This window comes from Lepidothrix coronata, unplaced genomic scaffold, assembly GCF_001604755.1.
Source record: "Lepidothrix coronata isolate B3197 unplaced genomic scaffold, Lepidothrix_coronata-1.0 Scaffold72, whole genome shotgun sequence".
Lineage (NCBI taxonomy): Eukaryota > Metazoa > Chordata > Aves > Passeriformes > Pipridae > Lepidothrix > Lepidothrix coronata.
The window spans coordinates 1,725,046-1,752,306 of NW_016690252.1; the positions used below are offsets into that span (position 1 = coordinate 1,725,046).

Here is a 27,261-nt window from a genome sequence, read left to right on the forward strand (position 1 = left end):
TGTAATTCCTCCAGCTTTCTCCCTTGTACAGTCAAGTCTGGTAGGGAGAACTGCTGGTGCTCTCCTCTGGCACTTTCTGGGATTGCAGTAAAGAAGTGAGTTCGTTTATTTGGTTCCCTCATCACAGTGCTGCTGGTGTGTTAGCTCAAGGTGAGTAAATTACCAAAGAATAGTTAGTAGGTGTTTGTTCCTAGTCTCAGTTGTTAACTTTTCTCATAGATCCATTTTTAAGGTCATTGGTAGAGTGCCCAGTGGGCTTTCTGAACGTAGTCGGTCCACATGACACTGTGGATGACTCTTGTGACTCTCTTCATGAGGGGAGCTCCTGAACTGCATTGTAGGGTTTATATTTGCTGCCTCCATTTCAGGTCTTTGGCAGCTTTTTATATCTCAAGGATTAAGATAGTTGGGGATCGTTCTCCTCCAGAATTTCATCCTCTTCCTTCACCAGAGCGCTTGCTCTGTATATAGCTTGCAGCTGCAGAGTTAACAGATTAAAAGTTATCATCCACCTATGTCGAGTGGTGCTTTGGTGTCTTAATTTCTGTCCCTCGGTTGAGAGGCACTTACAGACCTTGTGAAGTGTTGTCCCTCACCTGGTGCAGGTGTGAAACAAAGCAGGCTTGAAGGTGACCCCTTCACAGAGGTCACTTGTTTGCTTTGTTTGCAAGAAACCAAGAACAGGTGGGCTGTCAGTTGCATCTTGGAAAAGTAGCCAGGTGGGAGCTCTGAGGTCTGTTTGTGGTGGTCTGATACCCTTATTTTCCATAAACCCAATTTTCCAAGGTGTCTGATATGTTCTTAATTCTTTTGCAATTGCTGCTATGACTGAAATACTGGACTGGGGTACAGCTTGTTCTTAAGGAACACTTGCAGAGCTGTGTGGGATGCAGGTGGAGCTGATCCTCTGACCAGCCTGTGCTGAGTCTGAGACTCCTGTCCGTGCCAGGCACACACTTTCTACCTTAAAGCCAAGTGAAAATCCCCGTGTGCCCCACTGGCCATCCCACAGTCTGAGCCTGTGGTGTGACCTCAACTTAAAATGCCTTTCTGACTGTTGCAGTGTCCTCAGTAACTTATTTGAAAGTCTCTGAAGCACAGGCACCCGGAACAAGGTAGAGTGGAAAGGAGAATACAGCCACATCTTGTGTGAAGGAATCTCTGCCTGCGCGTGCTCTCCTTTGCCCCTCCAGGTGAGCACTTTGTGTGGTGAGGATGGGCAAGGGGCACCAGAGAAGCAGTGAAAGGCAAACTTTGATATGGCTCCTGGGACTCCACAGGAATTTAAAAACATAGAGGGGATACCTGAAAGGGGTCAATCAGAAACATCTTCAGAGAGATCAAATATATATCCCTGTCATTCTTGTTTCAGTGATAAAATTAGGATGTATCTTTTTGCTTGTGATTGCTGTGTTTCTTTAGGAAAACCATATGGTACTTGGCTAATTGAAAGAATGCTCTTGCAGAAAGGAATCTTCCCATTTCATAACAGCCTTTCCCACTGGTATCCTGCTGGGAGCAGTATAGTCTAAGAAAGTGCACACAGATTTGAAACAGGGTGCCAGAGTTGGCAGAGTTGGGAAAATGTGGGCTGCCTGACTGTTTGTGTTCCCAAAAAAACCACCAACACTTGATTGTGTACAAATTGCGGTCGTTGGACTGAAACTGAGAGGGTGTATACAAACCCTTGCAACACAGTGCAATGTCTCTAGTCCTAGATGTTGGTTCTTTTGCCTTCAGAACAAAAATCTAGGGGTCAATACATTGATTTCTTAGGAACTGCTTTTCTAGATTCCCTTACTAAAAGGGAAAATTCAGGTGCTGAATTCTTATCTCATTAAACTTGTACTTTTTATTTGCCCATCTACGTGGTCTCTCTTCATTTCCAAGGCCTCCCACAGTCTCAGGGTATATAAATCACTATAACTCATCCAAATAGTACCTAAACGGACCAACCAGAGGTTAATGTGCCTTCCTCTTCTGGTACCTTGATCTTTGTGAAGTTATCTCACAAACTTTTCCCTTCTAGGGCTGGGTACATGCATTGTACATGCAGCCCTGGGTACATGTCCTAGGGCTGGGTACATGCATTGTCTTTTTCTAAGATGTGTGTGTTGAAACTGCAACAGGTTTGTACTGTTACTTGTGACTTGTTCCATTTGTCTTAGGATGTGTAGACACAAATCAATGCACTGGTTGGTCTCATATCAGTCTTACCAGTGACATCTGTCAGTGCTTGCTTGTGTGTTCATGTGTACACTGGTGCTGGATCTTCCTCACTGCCTGTGGTGCATATGGTGCACAAAATACACAAGGTGTTTTAACTTGTTGCCTGAGGGTTGGATTTTGTAAAGTAAACTGTTTTTAATGTTTGGGGTTTTTTTTCCCAAATATATTTAATAAGATCCAAAGCCTTGAGAGGGGGGAAAAAAATCAAGACTTGCTGATACTTGCTGGCTTTTGTTCTGAAACCAGGGTCTGATGTTTGTTAACAACTCCTGCAAGTCAACCCATCTAACAGAGCCTTTCTCAGCTTGTTTCTGTATTGAGCTGTGTCAGAAATGGCACTGGATCCTAAACTATCACAGAAGCTGTCAAGTGCAGTAGTAACAGCTCTCTTCAAATATTACAGTGCACATTTTTAACTCTAAGATGAAACTTAGAAGTTATGACGCAGCTTGCAAATGGAACAGTGGGAAATTGCAGATAGCATGTGCAACCAACCTGTCTGCACATCGGGCTTAGTGTTCTGTTACTTTGCAAATTGTTTCTTCTCTCTGAAAAGTGATTTTTATTTTTTTTTTGATAGAAAGACATTACACTTTTGGCTTACTTTTCCAAGAGTATCTTTGTTTAAAGCCTCAAACCAACATCTGGAATTTGGGCTGAGTTTCCATGTCTTATGCAGATGGTGCAGTTGATACATGATGTCTCATAAAAGCATGGAAACAGGAACACATCCTCACTGTGGCCTTCCATGGGCATGCCTATCCATAATTAACTGAATTACAGTACTGCACTCTTGATACGTGAGGATACCTTTCTATTTAGAATCAGCACGATTGCTCATTGATGCATTGACATTAATACAGGGTCATGGAGCTCCAAGGTATGTGTATTTCCTGTGCTGACTGCATCTGTTCTCTCTGTAACCCAGAGCAGACTTACTCTGGAGTTCTCTTTTTACCTCTTGCTGACTTCAGAGTTCCTTTAAATTGTTTTCATGACGGTAACTTTTCAGAGTAGAACAAATGGATTTAACTTTGTTTTCTATTTTAAGCATCTTCCTCTTCTCCCATTTTTTCCTAGTTCACCTGTAACAATCTGTTCAAAGCTGTCTGCCTACTCTGAAAATTATCAAGTCCATAATAAAAAGAAAACCTATAACCCAACGTGGAAGGATCACTGTGTGCTTTTACCATAAACTTTTGCAGCTGGCTGCCTGCCTTGCAAGTGGAGACTCCACTGCTGCACAGGCTGCAGAAGCTGAAATTCCCTTGCATCCATATAGTTCGGTGGATCAGGAAGTGGAGGTGCCCTGCATTGGCCCCCAAGTGAGTTTATCAGACTGATCTGTGGTGGTTTAGCCAGAGAACTGGCACCTTTGGCTGCTACTCAAAGAACTAAAGGTTTCAGTGAGGGTAAAGCCAGGAGGGTGAATTGCTGACTTGATACCATTTAAAGGCTTTCTCCACAGATTTTTGGCTTTTTGTCTTTTGCATAGTTGGTGGATTAAAAAAGAGTAGGGATATCAGCTAAACAATAACCCTGTGCTCAAAGTTATTCTAGTGAACTTTGGCCAGCAGTAATGACAAAGGCTGGCTACAGTCAAGAGATGAGCTGGCAATGGACTGTTTGAAGGGTAGGCCTTGAGGGTTTGCTCCGTGCCTTAGATCACTGCAGATTAGTTGCTCCCAGAGCTTTCGAAACTCATGTTCATCCCTCTTGATGTGAGGAGTGAAGATGGCATGGGGAAGAACCTGTTCTCCCAGTGGTCACTCAGTCTTCCCCTCAACACTCAAGTTTACCAGTGCACTTGTGTCTTTGTTTTCATGACTGACTGTGACTAATGTGCTTTACAGCTGCCACCAGCCACCTCCATATGCTTTGTGCTGGGATGATGGAGTGGAAGGGCCTTGTCTGCGTCATCCTCCATCTGGCTGGTTGTTGACAGTGCAGGGTTGTAACAGGCCGGCTGGGATTTACGGCTTCAGCTGGTTGCTCTGGGCATCTTTCACAGTGTAATAGTGGGGCTATTATGAAAAGGACTGGATAAGTAACTTCTGGTGGGCTCTGTCAGTGTTGTTCAAAATGCTGTCTCCAGTCTTGGCCTGTCATCCCAGACTCGCTCACATCTTGCTGCACTCTGCTGCTTGGGACTTGAGCAAGTTCCCTGTCCTCTCATGGGGACAGCCTGGGGGCACCTGTTAGAGCCCTGCTACAGTCTGAAACTTCTACACTTGCTTAGGCTCACTGAACTGGGACCTTGCTCACAATCTCCCTATTTATTTTACTCAGCCCTAGATATCTTCTTGGACTTCCATTCCCCATTCAGTCTGAAAGAGTTTGCTTCAAGGTCATTCGTGGTCCATGAAGGAGTTGATTCCTGTACTGCTGGTTATTGCAATTTGGTGGCTTTTATTTTTCATGTTTTTATTCTTGAGTTCACTACAAATGTACAAAACCATTCTGACTTCCTCAACTCCTGAACATAGTACAGGGGCCAACCTGTGAGGCATCAGAATTATTTTTCTACTCCCAAAATGCACAGAAACAAGGGTCTCTTAGACAAGTTTTAAGAAGGAAAAGCAGCTGCATACACATAAGTAGAAAGGTATCTCTGGGTAGAATAGGCGAGGGAGCAGTTTAAGAATTTTAAGTATAAGAACTGCAATTGATTTGGGTTTTGTTTCTTTTGTAAAAATTCCTTTAACGGGAAATTAGGTGGTGTTTTAATCCAGAGAAAGCTGCAATGTAAACTGGGTTGTTTTTTTCATCAATGCAAAATGTGCCTCTTAAGTAGAATGCGAAGTCAGTCTCTGTCATTCTCTGTTTGCAGTGATAGAAATTTAACTGAAGACTGATTTAATGTGTTTCTTGCTCTTATGTGTAATCCTCCATACAACAGTCCTTGCTGGTCTTTCCCAAGCACTATTCAGCACTATCCCTATTTGAAAGCAAAATAGGTGTTGTGTTGAGCAGTGTAACCTGATAAACTTCCTTGGTTTGAGAGAGACACTGGAGAGAAGAGTCCAGGTTCCATGTGTTTTAACAGAACTTTAAAGCAGTGCAGCTATTCTCTCAGACCAGCACCGCTTCCTGCCTTTCCCTCCATTTAGATGGGAATTTAAAAGTAAACCGAGCAATACCTGATCCAGTTGATGTACTTGCAGGTGAAACATGGACTTTCTGTTAAATTTGAAGACTGAGATTTCTCTTGTGGAAGAACTTGTCCTGGGTGTAAGAGCTTAGATCTCAGATTACAGCTCTTCTGCCAGGTTGTTACATGCAGTTAAGTATTCCGGACTCTTCTGAAGAGGACTGTGGAAAAGCTGTGAAGGTGTAGACTGGAACTGATAATTTTAGGTCATCTGTGTGTTGCTTGACTACATGGACAATATAACAGTGATTTTTTTTCCATGTGTCAGTCACAAATAATTCTTAATTTGCTGTTTGGAGGAAAACTGTTAATAGATAAGTTTCCAGATCAAATTATGAGCCTAATTTTCCCTCTTGCATAACCGGGTTACTGTGTTCACATGCCAGAAAGATGTTGCTCTTTGAAAAAGCATGTTAGTGTATGTGGCAATGCCCCATGCACTTTTTAAATACCTGGTCTGTACATTCTCATCTGAGTATTGTTAACCACGCTGTAGTCTGACAAATGGATCTTTTACTACTGCCCTGTTATATAGATAATTGTAATTCACTGCAGTTTGTTTTTTTCCACTTCTTGAAGTTGCGTGATCTGAAAATTGGTGAACAGAAAGTATTTGTGCATCTTACTATGGGTATCTCTAAATAAAATGTATTTGTATAGTGTCTTGGCTTGGCTGATGGTTTCCTTTATTTGGTAATCATCCCATGGCAAGTAAATCCAGGGCAGTTTGAGAGCAAGTGGGCTTGGATTTCTTACTGTAACAGTCCAGCCTCTCTGTGGACATGACTGATTCAAAGTAAACACAGTGAACTGTTGTTTTTCCTTCAGCAGTGAGTGGATTGATATCCCAAGTACAGATTCTCAGGTTATTTTTGTTTTTTTCATGGCTTAAACATCAGTCCTTGTTCTCTGTACAGCTGCAGTAACTCTCCTTACTTCCATAGAAAATCTGTGTAGTAGCAAAGTTGGGACTTTTACACTTCAAAGCATCTCCTTTGTGTTCTCTTAATCTGGTACCTCATTTGTTCTGAGGCAAGAGTTTCCTTCCAACCACTTTATTTTCCTGAGAAAGAAATACCCCTTAGGAGCATTGGACAGCACAGATACCTGTAGCTGGACAGTCAGGTAAGTGTTCCAGGAAGACCTTGCATCCCAAAAACTGCATCTGAAGCATTTCCACATATTTGCACAGTACAGGAGAGTGAGGCCTTTGTACAGCTGTCCCATTTCACTGCTATAAGTGAGAAAATTATGTTTTGAGAGGAGGAATATCCTTAAGCAATCCGAATTTTACACTGGAGGTTAAAATCCTGTGCCTAAAAATCAGCTTTTGCATCCCCCGTCTTCACCCTTGGCCTCATCCTGAGTGGCTGGTTTCCATGGTCGTGGACAGACTGCAGCTTTGTAAGCAAGCTGTGGGAGATCGTGTTTCCAACTACACCATCTCTGCTCCCGGTAGTAGGCATTACTGACACTTGTGGATGGAAGAGGAGGCATAAGAACACTATGCTGTCGTTCTACTGAGCCTTATAACAAAACTATTTGAGAACTGAGAGATACAAAGAAAAACCAAATCCCCCGGCCCTGGAGACATGCAGAGGGTGATGGCTCAGAGAGGGCCCGGGCAACCAAGGGTATGAACTCCCCACCTGCCTCAGATGTTCATCGAGTACAGCATTCAGATGGTGAGGGGCCTGTCAGGACCAGAAATGACCCAGTGAGTTCCTCTTACATCTGTGTCCAGCTTAAATCTCAGCAATAAAGAGTCCAAATCCTCCCCCAGCAACTAATTTTAGCATTCATCTATGTTGTTGCCTCACCTGCCTTGCAGGTCCCCTCGCTTTCCCGTTCACAGTGCAGAGGAAGCAGTTTGCTCCATTCTGTGAGGCAGCTCACCTCTGGTTTTTGGAAGAGATTTTTAGCAATTTCATGGCCATGGTCTTCACTCCTTATACCACACAGTCCAGGTTCCCTCAGTGCTTTCTCACTGGCCATGCTTGGCATGTGCGTGTGTGGGCATCATCCTTCCTGCCTGTGGAACCAGGATGAGATCCATTGCACTCCCTGGCCTGGAGCCTGCAGTAGGACGATGCTGTTACCAACTGCGCTTTCACTGTTCACCACCAACGTGTGGCAGTGGACATTATCCCTTTCAACACTCAGTCTGCTGCCTGCCTCCCCCTCCTATCCCAGCTGCTGCAGGTTTGCTTGCCTGTCATCACTTCCCTTCTTGGGTGTATTTTGGTTTTGATCTCTGTGACCTGGGGCCTCAGCTCTTGCCAGCTGGTGGCACCGCTGTTGCAGAATGAGGAAGACAAACCAGGGAATAGTTTCACACCGTTCTGTTGAGTTCTTCCTAGCCATAGCTGTACTCAACCTGTCTGTTTCTGAATGGAGGGTCAGGGTAGTCTTTCCCAGTGCAAGGTGCTTCCGTGGTCCAGTAAATGAATTAATAATTGAAGAGATACCAGGGACACAGTGCTTGCTTGAACTGTTTTTTGGGCAAGGGTGGGCTATTCTTTCAGAGACTGAAAGTGACAAAGTTCACAGTGTATCAGAAAACAAGAATCTCTGTGGTTGTACCCCAGCTTCCTCAGTCTCCCTTAAGCCTCCTCACCTGGAAGAACAAATGTGAGGAGGGCTTCAGCCCCCTGCAAGGCTCAAGGGACCATGTGGCCAACATGGCATTTGGGACCTTCAGGTCAGCTGCTCCAAAGTACTGCCCTGAATGGAGGGTCTTACTGCTCCCTCTTTGTTAAGGTGTAGTGTGAGCTGGGAGAGGTGAGAGAGAAGCCACAGGTCTCAAGTGCAGAGCTGAGGTCAGAAGGTCAACCGGACATTTGCTCAAACAGTTCGTGCCAAAGACATAAACAGAGCGAGGGCCATGCTCCAGGGATGCTGAAGCACCAGCAGAAAGATTTGTACCCCCTGTAATCAATGCCTGTGAATTGTTTTTCTTCATGTTGTCAAAAGTTTCCCTGTTCCAGGGTTTCTTCTCTCTACAGACCCAATGCAGTGCCTGGTGCATATTGAACATGAAGAACACAGATTCGGCTACAATAGAAATTTCACAGATTTTAGACAACTGGAAAAAATGTGGCCAAATTTAAAGCTGCCTTTGGGAGACAGGGAGATAGGCACTGTTGCTGTAAAACTCCTTCCTGTATAGCTGCTGCATACTAGACAAGTACTCACTTAGGGAGAAACGCTGACCAATTTCTCCAGGTATCTGAGGCCTGAGAAAGGTCTTGGAGCCAAAAGGGTGACAAATGAGGAATAGTTGGTCAGCACTAAGGAAAACACCAGGGAAAGCACCATACATTTCCCCCTGTGCTGTGGTGGCAGCCTGCTGCTGAGGGCTGCTGGACACCACACTGCTGCCAGGCCAGCAAGGATGACAGCAGAGCACTGTTAAGCTATAACAACTTCTGGTCTTGCCCTCTAGTAAAACCACTTCATATAGAATTTTTTTTCCCTCCAGGAGATGAATTCTAGGAGTCATGATGATTTGCCATGTGTATTTTTAGGAGCATCTTTTTTCTGTTAATCTCAGAAAGCCAACTTCACTTTTTACTGGTAAATAGGCTTTGACTCCAAAAAAACACCTCTGTCCCAGTTCTCTTGTAGGCTGCTGCTGATGCACTTTGAGAGCATTTGACTTTGGGGAAAGCATTTAGTCCTGTACTCTGGGCTGCTCAACTTGTTGCTTAGGGGGAAGGGAAACATCTGGAGCTTGAATGTTCTGCATTGAGCAATAGGAAGTGACTACATGGAGAAATCTGTCTTGTCTGTCATGGATTTCCATGTCACCGTTCTTTCTCAACTTACTAACACATTCTTGGAATAAGAAATGGTCAGAGGAATCAAGACATATCCCTGAATGCTGGGTGCCTGCACTCTCTGAATGGCAGAATAGATGAAGCTGAAAGAGACCTTCAGAGATCAGATAGTCCAAACCTCTCTGGGTAACCTGTGCCCATGTTTGACCACACTCACGGTAAAAAAGTTCTATGTATAACAGGAATTTGCTGTTTTTCAGTTTGTGGCTTATCACTGGGCACCACTAAGAAGTCTGGCTTCATCTGCTTTAGTTACTCCCATAAGGTAGGGAACTGAGCCTTCTCTTCTCCGAGCTAAACAATCCCAGCTCTCTCAGCCTGTACCTGTATGTCGAGTACTTCAGCCCCTTAGTCATCTCTGTGACCCTTCACTAGACTCCCTCCAGTATGCCCATGTCTTTCTTGCATTGTGGAGCCCAGAAGAGGACACAGCACACCAGACATGTCCTGTCAGTGCTGAACGAGTGGGAGGAGGGGAAGGATTGCCTCTCATTCTGCTGACAGCTCTCCCCATAATGCAGGATGTCTGCCTTTGATTCAAGGGCACACGGCTGGCTCATGTTCCACTGTCCACCAGGACTTCTGTGTCCCTCTCTGCCAAGCTCCTTTACAGATGGTTGGCCCCAAACTGGCATATGGAATTATTCCTTCCCAGGTGCATAACTTCCCTTTGTTGAACTTCATAAGATTTCTGTTGGCCTCAGCCTGTCGAGGTCCCTCTGAATGGCACCACACTGTCTGGTCCATCAGCCACTCCTGGTTTTGTGCTCTCTCTGTGAACTTGCTGCACTCTCTCCCACTGTTGTAATGAAGATACTCAACAGTATTGGCCCCAGGATCCAGGTCACGCCGCCAGCAACTGGCCTCCCGCTGGACTTTGTGCCAGAGACCTCAACCCCTTGAACCCAGCAGCTCTGCCCCTCCTCTCCCCTCATCTGTCAAGGCAGTCATTTTATCATTTCAGGTGACTGGGTCAGAAAGACACGACTTCCCCAGTGTAAATCCAGGGTGATTACTGCCAGTCACCTTCTCATCCTCAGCATGTTTGAGGCTTTCAGTACTATTTGCACTATCACCTTTGCAGGGCTGAGGGGAGGCTGACCAGCCTGCAGTTCTCTGGGGTCTCCCAAGCTCGGTTTTTTCCTACCACTGCCAGTTGCCGCATCTACAAAAAGCCCTTTTAAAATTGAAAACAGATGACTGACATTTAACCAGAGCTGGCAAATATCCTTTGACACGCTATTCAAAACATTTTTGTAAAATATATCACAGGATAAAAATGCTTGTAATTTATCCTAAGACGAAGTTTGGGGGAAAACAGAAAATGGTACAAATCCAACTTCAACTTTACAGTACTCTAAGTTTATTACATTCATTACAGGAACATTTATATTACCTAATTAAAGGAGGGTTGAGATTTCACCAGGCCCATTAAAATCTAGCTTGATAAAGTGCTGCACGATTCCCTATGCAACACGGTGCAAGGATGTTTAAAAGACCTTCAGTCATCATCTACTCTGACTCTGCCCACCCAAGTTCTTTAAGAGCTGGCCGGGGAAACTTCTGGCTTCATGGACATGATTTTAATCTTTGGAAATTTTAAGAGGCTGGAAGCACGACACTGTTAGAGGAGGGCACTAAGTGGCCTGTGGACTAGTTTCTTTGATTCATAGGCAAAAAACCCAGAAAAGTGGTAAGGGACTAAACAGATAATTCAAGGCTAGATACATTTAATGCCAAGCAACAGGGCTGTGTGGAAAATAAGTCTGTTTAACAAAAGCCTATTTAATTCTTAGAAATTGTTTGACTGGTAGAGGTAACGGTGGGCATGTCACAGAATGAAATCGAGGAGTATGACAGAACAAACTCAGCACTCACCATTAACAGAGCACACACTACACAGATTAACCACTGCCACCATCCCTTTCCAAAGTAGTGTTTAAGCAAGGCTCTGCTGGATCAGTATCAGGTTCAGACATGCTGAATTGTCTCAGAATCTGGAAATACGTACAAAGTCACCACAGATAAAATGTTTTCTGAAAAAGGTTGGAGGAATGAAAAATAGCAGTAGGGTTAAGGTGGTTGTGCAGAGCAATTTCAGATTCTAGTCGCATGAAAATGCATCACCTTTCTTATATAGCCAAATTACAAGGTGAGAAAACCTGGACCAAGGACTGCAGGCACCACCTACAGCAGAGGGTCTGTCTCCAGGCACACAATGACTCTAAAGAATGATCAAGCAGCTCAACACAAATTCCCAGGATGATGCTGAGACATGACGGACTAACGCACTCCATGGATGTCAGGAATTTTAATGGCCTGGGCTTTATGAAGGCCAGACACAATGATATCATTATCCTTCCTGCCTTTGACACCATGAACGGCATCTCTGGCAGAAGGACTTGCTTCCTCAGCGGAAACAGCAACCCTTCCAAGCAGAATTGTTGCTGAAGCCCTCCTTGTGCCGGCCCATCAACACAGTCCAACACACTGGATCCCATTTCCAGGCAGCGTCTTCAGGAGTTTCACCCCACGTCTAAATGCAGCAACAATCCCTGCTATGCCCAAGGCTAACATCTCTTGTTATCAAATCCTTGTAACAGTTCTCTTGAGAGAACCCAACAATGCATCCAAGATTTTCAATTGTTCTACTGTAACTAGACAGAATTCCAGATTGTGGCATCCCACCCTCCAGGGGAAGGGAGTGCCCAAGATTTGTAGATGCTTGTGGTCAAAAGGAATGACAAAAGCCCACAAAATCTTATGAAGTTCTATTAGTAAATTACACACTTGGCATGGAAATTGTTATGTTAGTGCCTGACCTCCTAGGAGCATATGGCAGTGGGGTTTGGATAAAGGGGTAGGATGAAAGGGAAGAGAGAAAGAGACAGAGATGAATTAAAGAGGGGAAGAGAGAAAGGAAGAAAGAAAGAAACAGGGAGAAAGAGGGATCACCAGTCCTGGCTCCAGTGCTGATCCAGCTGATGGGGTGTCCAGGTCCTGGGGTGAACATGCACATGGGCTTCATGGGGGGACCATTTTATAGATAAGTTTTCCCTGCCCCGGAGTTAAGTTTCTCACTTTCTATGAAAATTCGTTCTCATGCACAGTCTATTCTTCCAGACCTTTCTGGAAATGGGTCAGAGGCTTCAGGGGTCTTTGGAGTTCTCAATATCCCCCTACAGCCCAATCCCCCTTCTCGACCTCAGTCCTGCCCTTGTGCTGTTCTGTGTTGGGCTTATCTCCAGGAGCCAGAACAAGGACGTTTGTCCCAGAAAAGCACTGTCCTACCTCTCTGGCCTCATCCTGTTTGTTCTCACAGTGTGTTATTACCAACTATCCTTGGCTGTTTTTACCAACAATCCTTGGTTGGCTCCACAGCCAGCGCAGGCTATCAGTATTTGAGACAGACACATTAGGCCCCTTATCTTCTGGCCTTCTACACAGATTCCCTGCAAATTCAAATCTGAAAGTAAAGCTTGGTTTCTTCATGCAGAGCCTCTCCCTTACAGAGCCTGTGTACAACTGGCTGGAATGTGTTTTGGAGAAAGGCAGTGCTGTTGATGCAGGTGTCATCAGGGTTAAGAGAGAACAGTTTGTAGGGAAGAGCAATATTTTATTAGATCAAGAGTTGCTACTGTTGGGAAAAAACAGGCACAAAGCAAATAAAAACTTCAGAATAAGCAGCAAAAGATTGCTCTGCACTTCAGCTCAGTCAGACTAACTGTCCAACGAGCCTGCGGGGGAAGGGTTGGCAGTGTGGAAAGTAGACAAGAGCATTAGCAAAAGGGAAGACAGACTGAAGCCCGAGCCTCTGAAGAAGAGACGGTTTCCTTTCCGACTGTAACAGAAGTAGAGCAGACTCCTGAACCAGGAACAAGGAGATATTCTTAACAGGAGCAGTTTCCCCCACTCAAGAATGTGACTGGCAAGGAGAATATGCCAAAGCACCACAACGGTGGTTTCCAGCCTGTGGTACATGGCCTGCAGCCCATTTCAGAAATCTGTAGTAGGGGACTCAGAAAAGCAATCCTGCACTAAGCTTAGACAGCCTGTTGGGATTTGCACCTGCACCGGGCTGTTCGTTAGCGGCTGGAAAACTGAAGAGGTTGCAAATCCTTGTAACAGCAGATTAGAATCCTGACGCAGGCAGTAGGTAGAATTTGCCTGCCAGAACTGGTCAAACCTTTGCTGTGTTTGGTGCAGGGTCTCCTCTCCAAGCTCAATGTGCTGAATCACAGGTTTATGTAGTTTGGAAAACCCTCCAATATTGAATCAGACCTGTGATCAACCACTACCTTGTTAAGTAGAACAGAGGCACTGAGTGCCACACGCAGTCATTCCTTGAACACTTCAGGGACGGTGACTCCTCCACCTCCCTGGGCAGCCCCTTCCAATGCCTCACCACCCTTTCAGTGAAGAAATTCCTCCTGATGAATACTTGGAGTGAGGATCTTGAGCTTCCATCAGTTTATTCCTTTGGCTCTCTTCTGGAAGCTTTGGTAGTGCAGTATGCCATTTTCTCATTTATATTTACTCCATGTACAGCAGAGAGAATCTACAGTGCTTTGATTCTGACATCCCCGTTTAATTTTTTCCTATACCAAATGCTCTTGGGCTGGATTCTGTGTGATTTTTGGAGACATGTTCCAGCTGGCACCACGCCATCTGACTACAGCATCCCAAGAGCTCTCAGCCTTTGTTGTTTTAGGCTGCACATCAAATATCCATCTTGATTATCAAAGGATTGCCAAGTCATGATAAAAGAATGCTAATAATACTGATTAAATCCACGCAGATTATGGATCTGCAGACATGTTTGTCACAAAGCTTGTGAAACTTTGTTTACAGCTATAATTAAAGCTGTAATTGTCTCCCCCCAATAGTAATAAAACAAAATATCAACAGCTGCATGAAGAAAATCAACAGTACCTGTGTTCTGTTTGGTCTGAATTTCAATTTAGCTCAAAGAACCCTCTATCTTACTGAGAAAAGATGGAAATAGGGAGGTCTTGCAGCTTCTCAGCAGTAGGATCTGTTTAGCTTCTGCCCATCTATGCAATAAGTATTAAGGATGCAGTCTGGTTAAATCTATTTGCTCTAAGCAGAGAAAGAAGCAGCATGAAATACAGTGATTAATTTTCAGATATTGTTTAGGGTAAAATCAGATTTCATGCCTTCTCTACTTACATGCCGAGTACAGGGTCAAGGGATAGAGGATGAGCAAACAGCAGTAAAGGAAATCAGACCACAGCAAAGGTCAAGGACCATGGGACATCATCACTGGAGGCACCAGAGGCTGAACATCACCTTCACCAGCCCTGCCTGCTCAGCACCAAGCAGGGACCAACTCTCACAGAGGATGAGTGAGGCTGGGTGTTAAAGCCTTGCAAAGGTCTTGCTAGGCCTTGCAAAGAAGGGATGCTTTAAGGGTATGACCGACCGCTGCATTTTGGGCAACCAAAGGTGCTGTAAACAGTGGAAAAAATACACAGCAGGAAAAAGCCTAAAGGGAAAAAGCTTTTTACTTTTATTTTCTCCTGACTGAGGGAGTCAAACTTTATTGACTGTCCATTTTTGCCATCCATCATTGTTCAGTTTACCCCCTCAACGTTCTTCATTAGTCCGCACCATACGCTTCTTGACCTTCTCCTCCCGTGGTGCAACTATCCTTTGTCCTGGATTTCTCCATGTCCACAGCGTGCCTACTTGTGCCCAACCTGGCAAGACAGGGAGATGCTTACATTAATTTACATTAACTCAAGTGCAGAATTGGTTCCAGAACGCCCCTTCCCAACGCACAGGGGTCCCTCACGTTACCCTTGCGGGCTCCTTCACAGGGTCACTCAGGAGGATTTCTCACACGGTCCTTCACGGGGGTACTCGGGGGGGGGGTGTCCCTCAGAGGTCTCCGAGGGGTTTTCTCAGGGAATCCCTCAAGGGATCCCTCACGTCGTTCTCCCTCGCGGGGTCCCTCAGGGCGTATCTGACGCCGTCCCTGTCAGAGGGTCCCACGAGGTGTCCCTCAGACGGGGATCCCTCACACGGTCCCCCCGTGGGTCCCTCAGACGGTCTCTCTTGGAGGGCCCCAGTGGGGGTTCCTCAGACGCCAGTCCCTCATGGGGAGGGGTCCCTCAGAGGGGAGCCCGTCAGACGGCCCCTCACGGCGGTACCTCCCGGGGGTCCCTTACGAAGCCCCTCACGGAGGTGCCCCCGGGGTCCTTCATCCCGCCCCTGGGCGGGGCCATCCCACGCCCCGCCCCTTTTTACCGCTGCCGAGCGCGCGCCGGGCGGGAGGCGGAGTCTCGATCACGTGAAGGGCGAAAGGAAGGGGCGGGTCTTCCCCCCGCGCGCGGTGCTCACGTGGTCGCCAGGAGGGCGCCGGGGGGGGGGCAGAGGCGGAAGCGGGGCTGGTGGATGGTCGCGAGCTGGCGGTGCGTGAGGGGCGCGCGCGGCCCCGGGGGGGGGCGGGGGGAGCGCGACACACGGGGGGCTCCACGCGAGCGCGTCATGTCACGTCACGTCACGTGCGGGGGGGCAGGAGGGCAGGAGCAACCCCGCGCGCGCGTGGAGGAGGAGGAGGAGGAGGAGGAAGGGGGAGGTCACGTGACGGTCGCGGGCGCCGCCGCCGCTTTGTGACCGCACCGGGGCAGGTACTGCGCGCGCGGGGGGCACGAGGCGCCCCTCACACCGCCCCCCCCGCCAACGGCCCCCGCTCCCCCCCCAGAGGCGCCCCCGCGGCCCGGCCCCGCTTTGTCTGCCCGCCGCTGCCCCGCTCCGTCCCTCGGTCCGTCCCTCGGTCCGTGGGTCGGTCGGTGTCCGCCCGGGCCGCCCCGCCCCGGCGCGCCCGCCGGCGGGTTGCGGGGGGACGCGGCTCTGCCCTACTTTCCGTGGCAGCCGCCCCAGGGAAGCTTCGCCCTGGCCTAGATCGCTGCCCCCCCCTCAGCCCGCTCGGCAGGGCCGCGGGCGCGGGCAGCGCCCACCCCGCCGGGCGCGGGGAGCTCGCCCGGCCCCCTCAGAGGTGGGTTCGGCACCCGCGGGAGAGCCCTGCGCCCGCAGCCGGGCAGGAGGGGTCCCGTCTCATCCCCTCACTCCCGGGGTTCCTCCTGGCGGGTTGGTCCCTGTGACTTTGGGGGTGTGAGGGAAGGGGGTGCAGCGGAGGTCCGGTGGGGCTGGCGGAGGGAGTCGGGGCAGAGGGGAGGCGGCAGCTCGGGAAGGGAACAGCTGGGTGAACAGGTATCGATCTGTGTCTTGCGCAGGGCTTTACTTCCATGTTGTTGCCCATCCCCTTCCCGGCTGCTCCCTCGCTGGTGGTGGGGGCTCACAGCTACAGACAATGACACCTCGGCACACACAGTGGGTTACTTGAGGACATGGCAATGAATGAGCCATTCTCTCTGTTAACCTGCTCCACCTGGTCTTTTCTTGCCGTCGGTTGTGTCTGGTTGCTCTGAATTGGGTGTCAGGGCAGGGCTTTACTGTTGGCCTGGCTCATGTTGCCTTTAAAAACAACAACAAAAAAATCTGTGTTTTCTCTTGTTGCTGGAGAAAATTGCATCAGGGAAGTGAGCTGGTAGATACTCCTCTGCAAGAAGCTGGGTGTGGGAAGGACCTGCTGCACATCTGAGGCTGGTGGCAAGGATCTGAACTCTGTATGTGGAATAGGTTCAAAAGCATGTGCTGGAATGTCTGCAGTGCTCTTGGGTGCCACCTGGGAGCTGCTCAGGGTGGACTGGTTTGAAGCTTCTCTCCTGTAGATTTAATACCAGGAGTGTGGATTTGCAGAGCCCTCCTGGTTGTGTTCAGGGGTACATGATGTCACGTGGAGCAGAAACTTGGGGTTTGCTGTGGAGCTGTGTGAGGGGAAGCTGTGGAAAGGGAATGGAGGGGCCGTCCTGGCCTGAGAGCAGCTGTTTTTTTCCAAGTGAAGAAATTGGAGCTGGATGTGAGGGAAGGAAAAGGAGGGGGAGCAGTGCTTGCCGTTGAAACAGAGCCCTTCACAAAAAACAGCAGCGACTCAGCCTCCTGGTTTTGCTTTTTTAATATTTACCAGGCCCTTTTAGCAATTCCCTTGGTTTTATCACATTCTCTAATGGAATCTGGGTTTGGATTCCTACCTGGCTGACTCAGTATTTATACCTGAGCCCAGTCTCTCTGTGGTGGTTTGACCTAACTTGTTTAAAGAATTTATTTTTAACCTTACACTAGGTAACTTGAAAGCAAGCAGGGCTAAATCACTTTGCAGGATTAATGATGGGGACTCCTGGAGGGTTACACGGAGAAACTGGATTAACTGGTGTAAACCAATTTTGATGTAGAGTCTGGAAAGTGAGCTGGCTTGTGTATTTATAACCTCAACAATCTTGGTACCTCCGAGGACGTAGGGAAGAGTGGGAATTGGACAGGCTCTGTTCTGCTTTGCTCTGGTTGTAATTTTAGCCATTTGTTGATTTTGAAAGCTGTTTATAATAAAAAAGGCATGAAAATTCTGAAGTTTAGACTGTTACATTTGTTTTGGCCAGTCCTCTGTAAAGCTCCTGGTGCCATGACTTGCAAAAGGGTTTGATCATTCAAGGGGACTTGGGAGCTACAGGCTCACCACTAAAATCTAAGGAAGCCAATGGGAAACCAAACAAAACAGCTTTGTCTGTAGCTGAAGCTGTTATTTTTTTAAATTTTTTTTGTTTGTTCTTCCAATTTTTTAAACTACTGTTTCAGAACCCAGAAGCAGATTGTTGTTGTTCTGTATTTCTTCCATGGACTTTAGTTACAGGTGATGTTTTCCTCACAGAATGCCATTTTTTGGTGTATTTTATGTTTGTTGCTGGTGTCCCCCTAGTGATGCTGCTCCTAGCAGTGCTGATTAACTGTGCTTGCGCAATGTGTGTGCCCTGTACTGTTAATGCTCTATTAATAATTAGCATTGGTAGTACTACTGTTAGCAGTGATGTTTGCTTGCAGTTTCATTCGTGTTTAGTACCAGCACTTGGAGCAGGTACTTCATGAAAGACCAGGAATAAGACTTTAGATCTTTTATGAATCTTTTTATTTATCTCTGTCGCTTTTTTGGTTGAAGCACATGACCAGGACTCTGAAGACCCGTGTTCAGTGCTTGGAGCCTCGTGTGACCTTGCTAAAAGAGAAGCTAAGGGACTTGTCCCCTTTGTAAGATGACAGACTAAAGAAACTCTATGTTGTATTTGTAGACTTCAAAACTATTGAATGGAAGGTGCTAGAGGAAATACAAGTGATACTCATTGCAGTGTTGTTATTCTGCTGGAAATTTGGGTGAATTTGGGTTTTTTTCTGATACAATGTGTTTACTTGTAGCCCACTGGATCCTTTTTGGTTTTCAGAGAAGACCTAGTTTGGACTTGTACTGTTTTTCATATAACTTCCCTAAACAAGTTACGTTCATTAAAGTGAGAGCTAGGATGAAAGGTTGTGAGGTGCCTGCTTTGCAATTACTTCGGGTTCATATTTTACAAGAATTGTACAAAGGGTTTGTCTGTTTTGCTCTGACATGAAAGTCCGTGCTCTTTGATTTTGGCCATCTGAACTGCGAGTCTTTTGGAACTCCCCTTCTGCCTGGGGCTCCTGCAAGGCTGTTCCTCCCACAGGTGTGGCACCCTCAGCCCTCCTCTCCCCATTACTTTTCAGTGCTGCAAAGGGTAAATAGGGACTGAAGACAGTTCAGAGGTGGTACAATCTGATGCCTAAGATCTCATGGCTTGCTCAGCTTACTTTTACAACATCATAAATATTTTGCTGAGCTTGTTTTACTTATGTTCTCCTTAGATTGTACAAGTAAAACTTGTAAAATAGGTTATGTGAACAACTTTGTGCAGCTCCCTCGGATGGAGTTGTTTCTATTCCCAATTCTCTTGAAATTCTCTTTTTTCCTTTATTGTCCAGCTGTCTTTGTGAAACCTGCATGATATTGTGGCTTCTTTTTGAAGATAAACTGATAAAGCTTTTTTCCTCTCCCTTCCCAGCTTCCAACAGATGAGCTTGGAAGAGTCCTTAGCCTGGCTGAGTGTAGCATTTTGCATTAAAAACAATGAAATGTTTCCCATGTTGAGCGAGCTTTGATCTCTCTTGAGCCTTAAGGTTTGCCCGAAGTACTCTATGGTGAACCTTATGGTTTTGTTTTTCTGCTTTATCATACAGGAAATACATTTTATTCCTGCAGAAGATGCATGTTCAATGGAATTCTTGTTACAGAGTCACTCTCTATTTTAATCCAAAGTTAAATGAAGGAAAGACAAATACTTTCTTAGCCTCCAGATCTGAATCATCAGGTTGCTCTTTTTTTAACCTGGTTTAATGGGGGGGAAAATGTCTGTCTAGGTCTGTTAGGCAGTCCTGTGGTTGAAGGTGTAAAATTTGAATTCCCTAGCTATGATCATGTTCCTAAATGTTTTTGATGGTTAGCTGCAGAGAGAGGAAGTCCTTCTGCAGTTTTATTGTGTCTGGCATAGATTTCATTTGTATTTCTTATGACAAAAGTACTGTTCCTGGAAGTAGGATGATGCTTTACAGACCATAGTGAGGTTGCGTTTGAGCAAAGAAAACACAGTATTTTTTATACTCTGTTTTGTCAAGTGTGTTGAGGATGGTGGAAATATAGTAACATAGAGTGAAGCATATGGCTTCTGAAAACTTTCTGCTTCTTCTTCCTGTTTGATTCTCAATGTTAACTGAGTTATGGCTGTTTTATGCTAAACACTTGACTGATATCTCGTACTATCAAATTGCCCTTGTCTCCCTGTATTTCAAAGCTATTGCTGATTTATTTTTTTCTCTCTGCATTCTTCCTCGATTTTTAGAATTGCATGTTGTCTTACACACAGTTTCAGTAACATGAATCTGAAAGGAATCCTGGTACCAAACCCTGCTGTGCTGTTGGGCTGTACATAGGATTTATACAATTTCTTCTTCTATTGAAGGAATTCTGGTCCATGCTTTTGGTGGGTTGTACCCCGAGGGGCAGATGTCTGCTGTGCTTTTGTTTCAACTTTCAGTCAGGCATTCTTGAGATCACTGACTTGTGATCTGTTTTGGAGACTGAGGTAAGAGAGACCTAAGTTACTGATGTTAATTTTGGGTGACTAAATGTGATGACGGAGAGCAGTACTGCACATCCTGGTCTTGTGCTTCACTTTCTTTTATTAGCCACTGAATGAATTTCTGAATGTTTGGAACATGGGGTAAGTGCCAAGGGGTGACTGCCTGAAATTCAGTTTAGAGAGAGACTGGAATAGTGTCTCCGTGAAGGCAAGTTAATGAATATGCAAAAGTGGGGTTTCTTCTCAGTGTTTGAGAAAACCTTGTGGCTTTCTAATACACATCCTCAACCTGTTGGTTTTCTTTGCTGCATCCTGATGTCCAGATTAGCAGCAATGCCCAGGAACTCTTCTTTACATCTTAGGAAAAGACGCTTATTATCTTCCTTGAATAGTTCTCTGTTGTGACTGAAACATAAAACTTTCAATTTTATACCTGTACTCCAGTTTTCATCGTTTGCCATTTTATATGTTGATGTAGTAGTGTATGTTGCTGGATTTAATGTCCCAATGGCTTTTATCCTACCTGATTTAATTGAAGATTCCATTGGTTTTCTCTTTTATTGCTGTCAGAGCAGAATTGCTAGAGCTTGAGTTGTCCCTAATGAAACTTGTGGGGCATTTTTGGTAACAACTTTTCTGTTATATATAGGACTTGCTTCCCTTTTCACTTCACTCAATCACAGGCTGTCTGAGATTGGCAGGGACTTCTAGAGGTGGTCTTGTCTCCCCTTGCTCAAGCAGGGCCACCTTCAGCGGGTTACCCAGGACTGTGTCTGGACATCTTTTATACACTCCACCCCCTCACCGGGGACCCTGTGCTGTGCCAATGCTTGGTCACCCTCAGAGTACAAAAGCTTTCCCTGACGTTCATATGGAGCCTCCTGTGTTTCAGTCTGTGCCCGTTGGCTCTGGTCCTGTCACTGGGCATGGCTGGGAGGAGCTTGGCTCTGTCTGTGCACCTTTCCAGGTACTTACATACCTTGTTAAGGCACCGCATCCCTCCAAGCTTTCTTCTCTGGGTTAAACCACATGACATAGTAAAATCTGTAGTCCTTCAGGCAAACTCAACCCATATGTCCTTACAGGCCCTTGAGAAGGAGGTGGATTAAGCATTGAATTTAGTATGGGTGGTGGTAACAGTAGCTCATGACTCTTGGTCGGTGGAGGAGTGGGTGGGTCTGGGATATGGGTGGGTTCAGAGAAGGTGCTGTGAAAATGCAGTAAGATGCATATTTCAAATCTAAATAATTTCTGTGCTTTCAGATAAGAAGTAATTGGCTGTCCCAGCTCTAGCTGAAGACTAATTCAACAGTTCTGTGAGGGAGGAAACAGGTCAAACACTTGATTGTCTGCTAGTGCTAGAATTGCCCAAGTCCAGTGTATGTTCTATCTAGGAATTGCCTGGATTGTAAATGATGGCTTAGTGTACATATATCATTTAGGAGAGGTTAGGCTGAGTTCTTGCTGTACTTCTGCATATTGAGCAGTTCATTTTATAAAGTTGTGTCTATCAAAGTAATTTTTAACAGTACTTTTTAATGAGACTGAAGCCCAAACTTTGCAGAATTACGTGAGTCCTGGTAAATTAGAAGGGAACCGGACCAGCCCATTTTTCATATTCTTCCAAACCTGGATACCTTCCCTGAAAACCCCAAGACCCCTACAGCTGTAGAGGAAGGTTGAAATAAAGTGAGATGGTTAAAATTGCTTTCATAGTTAAGGTTATTGAATCTCAGGAGTTCTGGGACAACTCTTTTAGAACAGTCATCTGAAATGAAACATCACTGAGATGTAGTTTCTGCTAGGAAACCTACCTCAAATATTTGGATGACTTCACTCCCTTGCTGATTCTGTTGATTGCTGGGGAGTGCTTTTGAGAACCTCAGTCATGGGAGAGAGCGAAGCAAGAATATGTAACTTTTATATTTGTTCTCAGTAGACAAATCCATTAAAATAAATGATCAGCAGAAGACATTCTGAGTGTTTCACTAGTTATGAAATGACCCACCCATTATAAAATACAATAAAACATAGTGAAAGAAACTGCAGAACCATCACTTTTCAGTTCCATTTAGTATCTAAGTGAAAATTGAGCACAAAAACATATTGAGTGAGGCATCTTACCTTACAGGCCAGAATGAGCAGGTTTTGAACACTTGATTCAGACTGTGGTACCTAAAACCATTCCACCCAGCAAAAAAAGCAAGTAGCTGTTTGAGGCTGGAACTGAATGTAGGGGAGAAAAAAACCAGAAGAGTTTAGCAATTGGACTTGGCATTGTTTTCCTTCCCAGGACTGTATTTAGGAGTGGTGGGTGGCCAGGAACTGGTTTTATGGTTTTAGTTTCCCTTTATTGGCAGACCCTGATTGAAAAGGTGACATATAACTCTTCCTTCCTTTCCAGTTGCTCCACAAAAGTTAGGATCAGTGGTTAACATGTTCTTTTGATGGTACTTTCCTTGACCCCACAGACAGGTTCTAATGCTGTATGTATAGGGAGAGGGACACAGTGAGTTGCTTGTGGAGGAGCAGGAGGAGGATGTGGCTTGGGGGTGATTAAAAGACAGGTTTGGGATGGGGGAAAAGGGGGGAAGAATTTGTTATTCCTGAGCTTGATACTTGTTACTTTGATTTGTTTGTTCAAGTTATTCAGTCTGGTTGATAGCAGCAGAATCATGTCCCCAGTAATGCTGGGGAACCTTAGGTGTGTCTTAACAAACAAACCAAGCTCCCGCTTTGAAGAGCTGCATTGAAAGTGAGTAATGAAATAGGGCTGGGAATGATCAGCTCTGGTGAAAAACCCAGGGAGGAGGGAGGGGTCTCTGTTCTCAGCATCCCTCTTGGCTGCTAAATCTGCCTGGTGGATTACTGGACACTGTGGCTGCATTTCAGTCCTTTGAAATGGTGTTGCTCTGTTGGTGGGTAGCAGCTGGATCTTTGCTAATGCCAACTGAAAAGTTGTGAGATTGTTTTGCATCTTACTTCTGGTATTCCTACAGATGTGTTTTTGTTCTGCACTTATGGGTATGCATAGAGCAGCATTGACAACTTGCCATGTTCCCCAGAAGTTTGTATATGAACAGACACGCTGGAAAGACTGTGAAAGTTTTTTAAAGATAATTTTTTCTCTTTTTTTTAAAAGAGGAATGTTGAAGGGGATAAGCTATCTCTTCTGGCACCCAGTAATTCTGGGGAAAGTTAGCTCTCTTGGTAGATTCACTTAGTCCTTCTGCTGAGTACAATGAGAACCTTACCCTCTCTTGTATTTCCTGAAAAATCCCAACTTCAGGCTTCTCAGGTACACTTCACATAAGCATAGCTCAAACATAGTGCTAAACTTTACTAAAATGTATGTCTGAACACCACTGATTTTGTTATAGTTAAAGCCTAAAAGCATTCATCTGAAGACAATATGGAAAAGCCTGAAAATAGAGCTTCGCACTAGGCTGGTTTATCTAAATGCATATTTGGGTATTATGACTCTATTCTGTTTTATACTACTATGATATTTATGGCTACAGAGGTGTGTGGCTCTGCTTTCCTGAAATCTTAAAAGACCAACCTGGAGGAAGTGCTATGCTTAGCTCTTCCAGGACTTGGTGTGCATTGACCTTCCAAGCAGTCAAGCTTCAGGGATGTGTCAAAGCTTGTTGAAATACTGACTACAGTGTCTATTCTCCATCTCTCTTTTTCAGAAGTTATATATATTTTTAAAATTACCCAAATTTATAATTTAAAAGAAAAAAGTAAATATGTCCTCAATTTAATTTAAAAAAACTGTATAAAATTAAGATCTTTGTTAAGCTTCAGATCAGTTTAAAATAAAAAGCTCTCCAAAAGCTCATCTTAACAAAGGTGATGTGAATATTTTCCAGTTGTATTAAATCCAAAACATCACAGCTGCAAGAGTCTTAGGATTAACCAAAACATTGTCATATGTTTTTGGAACTTAGACTTTCAAGGTCTTTACAGCAGTTGGATATCTGACTATTTTAGTTTGACTGCAGTTACTTCTCACAGTTAAACAACAACTTGGGTTTGTCAGGGTAAAACAACCGCTGGCAAGTAAGTTCCAGATAAACATTTGTTTAATTTTAATTCCCTCTGAAGTAAAATTACAGCCTTTAGAGTATTCACATTACTTTGTAAGGTTGACTTTTTTTTTTTGTTGTTGTTGATTCACCAGGTTTGATCCTAGTTTTTCTTCTCACTTTATGTCATTGCTTTCCTGGAGCTCTTTGTTTTATTCCTCATTTAAATTTGGTAGGAACTGATAATTCAGTCAAACAAAGGTTTTTATTCTCAAATGTGCTTGTATGTTAGAATATACGTTGAAGTCTAACACAATCTCTGATATGGAAGGCCTTACTCTTGGTGCTTTGTGTTCTGGGAATTTTCTGGATTTTATTCATTGTGTATATAACATTTGAGAATTTAGAATGGTTTTAAAGGGAAGTTATGTCTCTGGCTTTTGGAATGAGATAATCTATTTAAACATACTTTTTCCTTCCCTTTCTTCTTTCCCTGGCAAAAAAAATATCTGAAAAGAGCACAAAATGTTTTTCTTGGATGTATTTGTGACTCTTCAAATGGACTTTCATGAATAAGTGGAAGTAAAAATTCTACTCCTTGAAGTTGCTGTTCTCAGCAGTTGTATGTATACTCAGCAATGTTTAAAAGCAGTGTATTGGGAGCTGTTTTATCCCTTTCTATCAGTCTTTTGCATTTGATCCTGCAAAGAAATTCCTGTGATGTAGCTGTGGGGTCACAGTATCTTCCAACAGATCCCTAAACCTCAGACTTCATGGCAGGGTTCTTTTGGATATCAAAACTAAGGTCATGCTAACACCTTCTTCCTTACAATTTTGGAGCATAACAACAAGGTTGGCAAGTACCGTTTTTCTAATTTTAGACATCAGAAAATGGAGGAACCAGAAGGACAGTACCACTTAGATGAGGCTTGTATGCTTTCAAAAAACCACACGAAAAACCCCTGCAGAACTGCGAATTTCAGTATGCTAAAGATGAGAGCAACAATGAACAACTTCTTAGGTGGTTACGTTCTGCTGATTGCAGCTTAGGGTGAATGCTGTGTCTTGGACCTTTTCCTCTGATCAGAGGAGGCATGTTGCATTCTTCTTTGTTCAGTTTTTATTTTCACTTTATTCTAGTGAATCAGATTCTTACTAGTTTTCCAGAAGCCATGTTTTGGGCAGTGTACTCATTGAACTTGAAAAACAGTCTTGTGTTAAATTAAGAACACATTTAAGGCATCATACTGTTGTGCATTTTAGACTTGCCTACCATTGGTTTCTGAATTTATTTACAGTGTCATCTTGCCCTTTGCAGCAAGTATGCTTAGCAGTCCCCTGCTCTGCTAGAATTTTTAAGTAACACTCTGTAAATGGCTGAAAATTATTGCAGTGTTTAAAAAGCTGTTACTTAAGTTTGTAGTGCAGTTTTGAGAACTGGAAATATTTCATCTTGGTTATCCCTTGCTTATCCTTTGGATGTTTCTGTGTACATGTAGCTTTCTGTTGTTTTGGAGAAAATCGATGTTTACAGTGCATCTTGTGCTGAAGTGGTTTTCAAGACTGTTGCTGCCAAACCATTTGTTTAGTGAAGTTTTTATAGGTGCAGTGTTATCTCTAAAGCTGATACCTGTGATATTTTAATGCTGTAGCTAGAGTTGAACACTGCAGTTAGCAAAATGTGTGTTCTAGGTGCAGTCTAAGAATTCACATGTGTACCGAGGGTGAGGTGCACAGCTAGTATAAATAAGCTGTTTCAGAAACTAAGATGTGAAGAATATAAGTCCATTTTCTTTCAAAAGTGAGTAACTTCATCTTGCAGCAGAGTGCTTGTTCTTTTAGACTGGTGGTAAAATACACAATTGACTACTATCTTCTTGGGATGTTTTAAAAAACAGATTTTCTACTTAGGCATTTTAATATTGCCTTCCACAGTATATAAACCTGCATACCTGTGTGGAATGAGGGGATGTGATTCATTGCTATGCTGTACTAAAGTAATTCAGCAGAGTACAAAAATATGTTAAAGGGGAACCTTAACTTTATGAAAAGACGGGAAGTACATTTCTGTGAAAAGGAATTTCTTAATGGCCTATTAATAGGAAGGAAGTTTTGAAGAAAAACTTTATATGCTCATTAAGATTTTGCAAATTAAAAAAAAAAATTACTCTTGCATTTTTGTCAATTTTATTATGAGCTGGTCTGGCTTGGAAAGAAATGGCGGGGGAGAATGAAAATGCATGGAAGCCAAACAATGTTTAAGTCAGTCCAGACTTACAGAAAAAGGTAAAGACAGGGCTGGAACAGTAGCTGTGGGTCTTAGAAGGAGCCTATGGGAAGTTCCCCCCTACTTAGGTTGGAGAGAAAATGAATAGTGAATTAAATGCAATAAAATTGGGCAATTTGATGTCCCATGTGGGCAGCTTATCTCTTTGGTGTCTTCTATAGAAAGGTTAAGAAACTAAGAAGTGAGTGATGAATTTAATTTTGATGTAGCATTAAAAATAAGAACAGCCTGGATGACTTTATTCCTGCTTTTAGATTTGAATTCTGCGTAAAGGGATCTTTATTTGCCTGCTTCTTTCTACCACATTGTACATTTGAGGTTGTAAAGATAGTTAATCCTCCATCTCTTTGGATAGACCTGACCTCCTGTAAATTCTAGAATGATGGAACAAGTGTAAGTGAATTTACATGTGACACCAAGGTGAGAAGCTGTGATTGTGAGGAAAATAATGCTCAAAGTCATGTGGAAAAGCTTGAGGTAAAGCCACGTTTTCTGACTGAAGCAAATCAAGATGAGGAGTAGTATCAAAGGAAACTTGTCAAACCTGCCTTGTTTGAAGGTAGACAAAAATGTAATAACGGTTGTGACCATAGAAGGAGCAATCCAGAGATGACAGAGAAGTGAAAATGCTCTTTGATGACTTTCAGTTCTTGGT

The 27,261-nt window shown here is 44.4% G+C and overlaps 1 protein-coding gene across 5 annotated transcripts in view; it reads left to right on the top strand.

Moving 5' to 3' along the window:
- The first annotated feature begins 15,545 nt into the window (after positions 1-15,545).
- UBAP2 (ubiquitin associated protein 2) overlaps positions 15,546-27,261 on the top strand; it is a 99,128-nt gene continuing 87,412 nt past the window's right edge. For all 5 annotated transcript variants that reach the window (XM_017819057.1, XM_017819060.1, XM_017819059.1 and 2 more), the window contains exon 1: positions 15,546-15,653. The gene's annotated coding sequence lies outside the window, so the exon portion shown is untranslated. The remainder of the gene's footprint in view (positions 15,654-27,261) is intronic.